Here is an 8,867-nt window from a genome sequence, read left to right as displayed (position 1 = left end):
TGGATAACCCGACATCGTGGAGCACCTGGCTGCCATGGGCAGAGTACGCCCACAACACCCTGCAGTCATCAGCCACCAAGCTGTCGCCATTCCAGTGCCAATTCGGGTTCCAGCCACCTCTGTTCCTGGACCAGGAGGAGGACGCGGGGGTGCCCTCGGTCAACCAATATGTGAGACGGTGTCGCAAGACCTGGAGCAAGGTCAGGAAGACCCTCATACAGACCTCCAGAACCAACCAGACTCAGGCCAACCGACACAGAAGACCTGCACACACTTTCCGCCCTGGCCAGCAGGTTTGGCTGTCCACTAAGGACCTTCCGCTGCGGGTGGAGAACCGCAAGCTTGCTCCTCGCTACATTGGCCCCTTCAAGGTGGTGCGCAGGGTGAACCCTGTCTCCTACCGGCTTCAGTTGCCCCGGACTCTGAGGATCAACCCCACTTTCCATGTTTCCCTGTTGCGGCCTGTACTGACGTCTACGTATGCCCCTGCCCCTAGGAACCCCCCACCCCCCCGCATCTTCCAGGGGCAGACTGTGTTCACTGTGCATCGCCTGCTTGACTCCCGCCGGGTCCGCGGTGGGTTGCAATATCTGGTGGACTGGGAGGGCTATGGTCCTGAGGAGCGCTGCTGGGTTCCTGCTCGGGATGTCCTGGATAAAGAACTGTGTCGGGACTTCCATTCGGCCCATCCGGATCGCCCTGGGAACGTCAGGAGACGCTCCTAGAGGGGGGGGTCCTGTTAGGACTTGGACTGTTTTGGCCTCTAGAGGCCGCTGTTATTTCCTTTTCGTGTCATATTTATTTTGGCCTCTAGAGGCCGCCACTGTTCCTGTGTTTTGTGGTTTTTTTTGTTAATTGCCTGTTAGTCCTAATTATCTTCACCTGTGTCCTTAATTAGTTTGTGTATTTATACCCCTGAGTTCAGTCCTCTTGTCACGGAGTCTTTGTGCTGTTATGTTTATCTCCAGTTTCCTTTGTACTGTGTTTTGTGGATCTTCTGAGCTTTTGCATTTTTGCCTTTTTCTTTTTGAATTATACTCTTTGGTTTTTTTTTGTTTTTTTTTTTTGCCCTGGATTGTATATAGTGTACATAGTATTAATAAACCTTTTGTTACTTTTCTACTTCCGCCTCACGCCTCTGCATTTGAGTCATTCCCCTGGTGGCCTAGTGGGGGTTTGCTGGATCATCACGCCAACGAAACAGGTTTGAATCCCAGCAAAACCCTAACACTCCATAAATAGATGCTTTGTAAATATAATTATGAAACTCGTAAAGCAAGACAGTCTTTCTTCTCCAACATCATCAACAGGAATATGAACAATGCCCGTGTGCTATTTTCAACAGTAGAGAAGCTAACTAATCCCCCACCACAATTAGCACCTGAACTTCTCTCAGTTAATAAATGCAATGAGTTTGCATCCTTCTTCAAAGGTAAAATTGATAAAATACAGCAGAATATTGCTCATAATATATCTCAGTTGAAAATAATTGAAAAACTGCAATCACCAGTGACACAGACAGATAACTTCAACACAGTGTCAGAATTTTGTTTAACTGATTATGAGACTCTTGAAAAAACTGTACAAAATCTCAGTTCCTCAACATCTGAATTGGACATTCTGCCCATCAACTTTTTTAAGTCTGTTCTTCATCTTATAATTACAGATGTGCTTCAAATCATAAATACATCCCTAGAGACTGGCATTGTTCCTGTGTCCCTGAAAAAAGCCGTTGTAAAGCCCCTACTTAAAAAGAATAATCTGGATGCTTCAGTATTAAATAACTACAGGCCAATATAAAATCTACGATTCATCGGGAAAATCCTTGAAGAAATTGTCTTCAATCAATTAACTGCCTTCTTGATATCAAACAGCTGTTTTGATAACTTTCAGTCAGGATTTCGTGCCAATCATAGCACTGAAACAGCGCTGATTAAAGTTATAAATGACATACGTCTTAATACTGATGCAGGCAAAACATCGGTCCTGGTGTTACTGGACCTCAGTGCAGCTTTTGATACTGTTGATCACAACATACTGCTATATCGACTTGAACACTGGGTTGGGTTGACTGGTAAAGTTATCAATTGGTTAAAATCATACTTAAAAGATAGAAGCTTCTTTGTTACCCTGGGAAATTGTTCCTCAACATCAATGTCCTTGACCTGTGGTGTCCCCCAGGGATCGATTCTTGGACCATTACTATTCAACCTTTATATGCTCCCACTTGGTCAAATTATCAAGAACAATTCAATTTTGTATCACTGCTATGCAGATGACACCCAAATTTATTTTGCTCTATCACCTAATGATTATGCCCCCCTTGAATGTCTCTACCAGTGTATCGACCAAATCAACAACTGGATGTCACAAAATTTTCTTCAGCTGAACACAGATAAAACAGAAGTAATTCTATTTGGAAAAAAAGATGAAAGACTCAGGATTACTACTATTCTTGACACAAAGGAGATTAAAACAAAAGAAATGGTTAAAAATTTTGGTGTTTTCATTGACAACGAGCTAAACTTTGACAGTCACATGAAAGCAATCACTAAAACAGCATTTTATCACCTAAAAAACTTTTCCAAACTAAGAGGACTTATGTCAAAACATGATCTGGAAAAAACTGATACATGCCTTCATCTCTAGTAGGGTTGATTACTGCAATGGCCTTTTCACAGGCCTGCCAAAAAAGACCATCAAACAACTTCAGCTGGTTCAAAATGCAGCGGCTAGGGTTCTCACACGAACAAAAAGAACAGAGCACATTACTCCAATTCTAAGGTCCCTTCACTGGCTTCCAGTAAGCTACAGAATTGACTTTAAAGCATTGCTGCTGGTGTACAAATCTCTAAATGGTACAGGGCCCAATTACCTCTCTGATATGTTGCAGCGGCCTAACCCAATCAGATCTACCAGATCGCAGCAGAAAAATTTACTGTTAAAACCTGTTGTGAAAACAAAGTGTGGTGAAGCAGCTTTTAGCTACTATGCAGTACAGCTATGGAACCAACTGCCAGAGGACATCAAAAATGCTCCTGCTGTTGGCAGCTTCAAATCTAGACTAAAGACCAAGCTGTTCTCAGATGCTTTCTGCTAAATTATTAATATTGTCATCTCTACATGTTTTAAACTCTTTACTTTTACAGTCTCTGCATGTTTTAAATTTTACTTAAATTTTATTCTATTTTATTCTGCTGTTTTTTTAAATTGAACTTTTATTTCATTTTATTATTTTATTTCTACTATTGTTTAATTCTTATTATTTTTCTTCCCCATTTATTTTATGTAATTTTATTTTCTATTGCTTACTGTTTTGCTTTTACTTCTGTAAAGCACATTGAACTGCCACTGTGTATGAAATGTGCTATATAAATAAACTTGCCTTGCCTTGCCTTGTAGATGGCAGTAATGTGACACTGTGGATGCCAGCTGCTGTAAAACCCAAAAGAAGAAGGTAAACCTGCACATGCACACACGGACTTCCTCTGTCTGCTTGACTGTGTGAAGCGAGCGATTTCATGCACATTATTTGCTTCAATCCCCTCAAATTAAATAACTTCCCAGCCACAGAATGGCCTGATATTTTGTGAGATATTACAGAAATAAACATATCACAATGACCACATTTCAGAGGGAATTAAATTTCACCGATTTTATGAAATCAAAAGGCCATCTCGCTTTAAAGATACAATGCAATTAGTTACTGGTTGTCTGAAACAGAACATCAAACAATATTGATTTTGTTGTGGTGGGTTTTTTTTTCAAAATAAAGGGTGTTAGATTTCAGAAAGATCAAAAACAGCCATTTCTGCTTGAGTGAACAGATTCCGCTGATTCCATCCGCTTTCGGCGATCACAGAAAATCACCACCCTGATTCTCAAATCAAACTTTATTTACTGACATCAGCTGCAGGTCAAATCCTTATCACATTTATAAAACATATAATACAAATATAACTCTAATGTGTTTTTGGTATTACAGAGATATCCACATTTCCTTTTTCCTGTTCTTTGTATTTAATCTACCATTTTAATGGCAAAACACTAATTATACATTATTAGATTCACTTTATTCATCCCACATCGGGGAAATTCACGTGTTACAGTAGCAAGAAAATGTCAAACAGATAACAAATAAAACTGAAATAAAAATTAGACAAACGAAGGATTAAATACAGAGGGCTATTTGCATTATCTACCGTGAAAAATTAGGTAATCCTGTTTGATGTTTGAATAATAAAAATCTCTGTTTTAAGGCACTTCATTTTTTTGTCTCGCTTTCTGTGTGTGTTATAATCTCAATTGTCCATCGCTTATGGACTTAAAGATGTCCTCCGTCATGGGACATAGGTTTTCTTCCTGTCGTCCAGGAAATAGAGCTTATCCTGGATGGCTTTGGAATCGAATCCCTCCTCAGACAGTTTCACCTTCATCTGTTTGTAGGTGCTGGTGATGTCTAGCGTCTCCTGCAGGAGAGCAGAGAAACACGTTACTGTTTTGACCCTGAGTTTGAACCGGATGAATCCTGGCAAATAAGCCATTACTATAGAAATGATAATGTATTAAAAGGAGTGCATTAACATAAACCTGTGATTTGTCAGAGCTGCTGTTATAGAAAAATAATCATTTACCAATCACCACTCAATGACCAATCACAACCCAGGATTCAGCAGTGTTGTGGTATAAAAGCATTTACAGTCTAACGTAGCACCATCTGATAAGAAGCCTTACTAGCTAGTGTTAGTTTGTTAGCTAGCTACATTAACTAGCTCATTGTTTATCAAGTTGTGTCTGAAGCTGTGCTGAGGAACGTCACATGCATGCTGAATCTCAAAAGACAGAACAAATTTATCCGTTAATGTCCACAAATAATATGACCAACAACTACAGATAAACATCAAACTCATTTGGGAAGCCATGGCCTAAAGGTTAGAGAACCAACATTTGGACCAAAAGGTTGCTGGTTCAATTCCCTGGACCAGCAGCAATGGCTGAAGTGCCCTTGAGCAAGGCACTGAACCCCCACCTGCTGCTCTGGGTGTGTTATATGTCATCTGGATAAGAGCGGTTGTTAAATGCCTGTAATGTAGTTTCAACACATTTTCATGGTGATATTATAAAACTACTTTTCAAGGACAGTTAATCCTTGCAAAATGTTGACCTTTGCAAGGTTTAATTAGCATCCAATACTTAATGATGGTTGTGTTAAAGGTAGGCATGTCACAGTATATAATGCAATAATAAATTGTGATACAAATCTATGAATATTCAAATCAAAGAAATAAAAATCACAAATCGTGATTATCAGGCTGCATAAACTCTTATTCCTATACAGAAGAATACATGTGACTTCACCATAGGTGGAAGTAACACAGCTCTAATGCCACAAAAACACACAAAAACAGATAAAAAATGTGAAAGAGCTGCTGTGTGATTGTGTATATATAGATCTAATAAGAAATCAGAGCTCTCTTTTTACAGACTGCTGAAAGATAAAGAAAAGTGAAGCAAATGGAGGAAATACAAATGTTCATGAAAGTTTATTCAAAAAAGAACTATTTGTTAGACTTTTTAATTTTTAATAAAAGGAAGATTTTATTTAACAGGCTAGTATATTTTACTCCAGCATTTACAAACTTAGGCAAATAATTATTGTTGGTTATTAAGAAAAAGAAACAAACATGGAAAAGACCATTAGGCCTAAGGGGTAGAGAAGCAGCTTTGGGACCAAAAGGTTGCCGGTTTGATTCCCTGGACCAGCAGGAATGGCTGAAGTGCCCTTGAGCAAGGCACCTAACCTCTGGGTGTGTTGTATGTTGCTCTGGATAAGAGCATCTGCTAAATGCCATTAATGTAAAAAGTGTTTTTATTTGTTTAATTTAACAAAAGGAAAAGTTAAGTTTATAAAGAAAAGGAAAAATAAATGTTTTTTTTGGGGAATAAAATTTTCTTTATTTAATTATTTTTTCAAGGCAAGGCAAGTTTATTTATATAGCACGTTTCATACACAATGGCAGTTCAATGTGCTTTACAGAGGTAAAAGCAAAACAGTAAACAATAGAAAATAAAATTACATAAAATAAATGGGGAAGAAGAGAGAAAAAAATAATAAGAATTAAACAATAGTAGAAATAAAATAATAAAATGAAGTAAAAGTTCAGTAAAAAAACAGCAGAATAAAATAGAATAAAAGTTAAGTAAAGTTTAAAACATGCAGAGACTGTAAAAGTTAAGTAAAGTTTAAAACATGATCAGTTAGCAGAAAGCATCTGAGAACAGCTTGGTCTTTAGTCTAGATTTGAAGCTGCCAACAGCAGGAGCATTTTTAATGTCCTCTGGCAGTTGGTTCCAGAGCTGTACTGCATAGTAGCTAAAATCTGCTTCACCACACTTTGTTTTAACAACAGGTTTTACCAGTAAATTTTGCTGCTGCGATCTGGTAGATCTGGTTGGGTTAGGCCGCTGCAACATATCAGAGAGGTAATTGGGCCCTGTACCATTTAGAGATTTGTACACCAGCAGCAATGCTTTAAAGTCAATTCTGTAGCTTACTGGAAGCGAGTGAAGGGACCTTAGAATTGGAGTAATGTGCTCTGTTCTTTTTGTTCATGTGAGAACCCTAGCTGCTGCATTTTGAATCACCTGAAGTCGATTGATGGTCTTTTTTGGCAGGGCTGTGAACCCTACTAGAGATGAAGGCATGTATAAGTTTTTCCGAATCATTTTTTTGACATAAGTCCTCTTAGTTTGGAAATGTTTTTTAGGTGATAAAATGCCGATTTAGTGATTGCTTTCATGTGACTGTCAAAGTTTAGCTTGCTGTCAATGAAAACACCAAGATTTTTAAACATATCTTTTGTTTTAATCCCCTTTGTGTCAAGAATAGTGGTAATCCTGATTCTTTCATCTTTTTTCCCAAATAGAATTACTTCTGTTTTATCTGTGTTCAGCTGAAGAAAATTTTGTGACATCCAGTTGTTGATTTGGTCGATACACTGGTAGAGACATTCAAGGGGGGCATAATCATTAGGTGATAGAGCAAGATAAATTTGGGTGTCATCTGCATAGCAGTGATACAAAATTGAGTTGTTCTTGATAATTTGACCAAGTGGGAGCATATAAAGGTTGAATAGTAATGGTCCAAGGATCGACCCCTGGGGGACACCACAGGTCAAGGACATTGATGTTGAGGTACAATTTCCCATGGGAACAAAGAAGCTTCTATCTTTTAAGTATGATTTTAACCAATTGATAACTTTACCAGTCAACCCAACCCAGTGTTCAAGTCGATATAGCAGTATGTTGTGATCAACAGTATCAAAAGCTGCACTGAGGTCCAGTAACACCAGGACCGATGTTTTGCCTGCATCAGTATTAAGATGTATGTAATTTATAACTTTAATCAGTGCTGTTTCAGTGCTATGATTGGCACAAAATCCTGACTGAAAGTTATCAAAACGGCTGTTTGATATCAAGAAGGCAGTTAATTGATTGAAGACAATTTTTTCAAGGATTTTCCCGATGAATGGTAGATTTGATATTGGCCTGTAGTTGTTTAATACTGAAGCATCCAGATTATTCTTTTTAAGTAGGGGTTTTACAACGGCTTTTTTCAGGGACACAGGAAGAATGCCAGTCTCTAGGGATGTATTTATGATCTGAAGCACATCTGTAATTATGAGGTGAAGAACAGACTTAAAAAAAGTTGGTGGGCAGAATGTCCAATTCAGATGTTGAGGAACTGAGATTTTGTACAGTTTTTTCAAGAGTCTCGTCATCAATCCAACAAAATTCTGACATTGTGTTGACATTGTCTGTCTGTGTCACTGGTGATTGCAGCTTTTCAGTTATTTGCAACTGAGATATATTATGAGGAATATTCTGCTGTATTTTATCAATTTTACCTTTGAAGAAGGATGCAAACTCATTGCATTTATTAACTGAGAGAAGTTCAGGTGCTAATTGTGGTGGGGGATTAGTTAGCTTCTCTACTGTTGAAAATAGCACACGGGCATTGTTCATATTCCTGTTGATGATGTTGGAGAAGAAAGACGGTCTTGCTTTATGAATTTCATAATTATATTTACAAAGCAGCTCTTTATGGATTTGATAATGGATGTGAAGTTTAGATTTGCACCATTTTCTTTCAGTTTTTCTACATTCTCTCTTTAGCAATTTAACAGCTGGGTATTGCTTCCATGGTGCTTTCTGCTTGTCATTGACTCTTTTGATTTTGAATGGAGCAATATCATCCATAATTTGGGTCATATTAAATTAAAAATTTCCAGTAAGTCGTCTACAGAGTCAACCAAAATGGTTGAGATCCGAGAGAGAGCTTGCTCAAAGAGAACACATGTGTTGTCGTTTATGACTCTCCTACCCATAGTCGTTGAGCTGTTCTGAATGTGAGGGGACATAGAAACATCAGAGAAAACACAGAAATGATCAGATAAGGCCAGGTCAACAACAGTAGCAGAAACAGTAAGACCCTTTGTGATAACGAGGTTAAGGGTATGACCACGAGAGTGGGTCGGCCCCTGTACATGTTGTACTAGGTTGAAGTTGTCAATAAGTGCAAGTAGTTCTCTGGCATAAGTGTTTTCAGGATTATCTACATGCAAGTTAAAATCCCCAGATATAATAAGACAGTCAAACTCTAAGCAAATGACTGACAACAGTTCACCAAACTCTTCCAGAAAAACTTTGGCTGAATGTCTCGGAGGCCTATAAATAGTTAATAACAATATGTTAGCAGAGCATGTAACAAGTGCACATAAGTGTTCAAAGGATGTAAAATCACCAAGTGAGGATTGTTTACATTGAAAAGAGGCTTTGAATATATTTGCGATCCCTCCACCTTTCCC

General features: G+C 38.4%; 1 pseudogene; it reads right to left on the bottom strand.

The window, feature by feature from the left end:
• Positions 1 to 4,293: 4,293 nt before the first annotated feature.
• The window catches only part of LOC132887604 (long-chain fatty acid transport protein 2-like), a 37,673-nt pseudogene continuing 33,099 nt past the window's right edge, over positions 4,294 to 8,867 (bottom strand).

Source organism: Neoarius graeffei, chromosome 6 (assembly GCF_027579695.1).
Source record: "Neoarius graeffei isolate fNeoGra1 chromosome 6, fNeoGra1.pri, whole genome shotgun sequence".
NCBI lineage: Eukaryota > Metazoa > Chordata > Actinopteri > Siluriformes > Ariidae > Neoarius > Neoarius graeffei.
This window is presented reverse-complemented; position numbering and strand designations above follow the sequence as displayed.